Source organism: Microtus ochrogaster, linkage group LG8 (assembly GCF_000317375.1).
Source record: "Microtus ochrogaster isolate Prairie Vole_2 linkage group LG8, MicOch1.0, whole genome shotgun sequence".
Classification (NCBI taxonomy): Eukaryota; Metazoa; Chordata; class Mammalia; order Rodentia; family Cricetidae; genus Microtus; species Microtus ochrogaster.
This window is the reverse complement of record NC_022033.1, coordinates 23,636,220-23,636,783: the sequence shown is the minus strand read 5'-3', so window position 1 is coordinate 23,636,783 and position 564 is coordinate 23,636,220. Positions and strand designations below refer to the sequence as shown.

General features: G+C 43.8%; 1 protein-coding gene across 1 annotated transcript in view; it reads right to left on the bottom strand.

Moving 5' to 3' along the window:
* The window catches only part of Pxmp4 (peroxisomal membrane protein 4), a 15,387-nt gene that overhangs the window by 6,235 nt on the left and 8,588 nt on the right, over positions 1-564 (bottom strand). The window lies entirely within an intron of this gene.

Here is a 564-nt window from a genome sequence, read left to right as displayed (position 1 = left end):
AGACCAGGCTGGTCTCGAACTCACAGAGATCCGCCTGCCTCTGCCTCCCGAGTGCTGGGATTAAAGGCGTGTGCCACTACCACCCGGCCAGTTTAAAATTTTAAAAAATGATCTATCAGAGGAAAAATAATATTTTGGATCGCCTTGAAATTCATTTTTGTTCTCTGTGAAGCCAGCTGGGTATACATAATAAATACTAGTCCAGCTGGGGCAAGACCTTTTCTCCGAGAAAGAAAAGCTACAGATGACAGATATTCACAATGCATATCTGCACAGCATCAGCATGTAGATGATCTGAAAAATGTCCTCAGAGCTCCAAAATAAAACATAAAATATTCCAATTGGAGAATGAGCAAAAGACATGAATGTTTCACCAGAGGTTGTACAGGTAGCAAGCAAATGATAAGATGACAATTTCAACAGCATTAGCCATTAGGGAAGGCAAAGTCAAGTCACAGTGAGATGCGCTGTCACAGTGGCTAAGACAGGGCTGCTGAGAGGGTGTAGGGGTTGAGGGCACTTGCCCAAACACCTAACAACCTCGGTTCAATCTCCAGAGTCCAA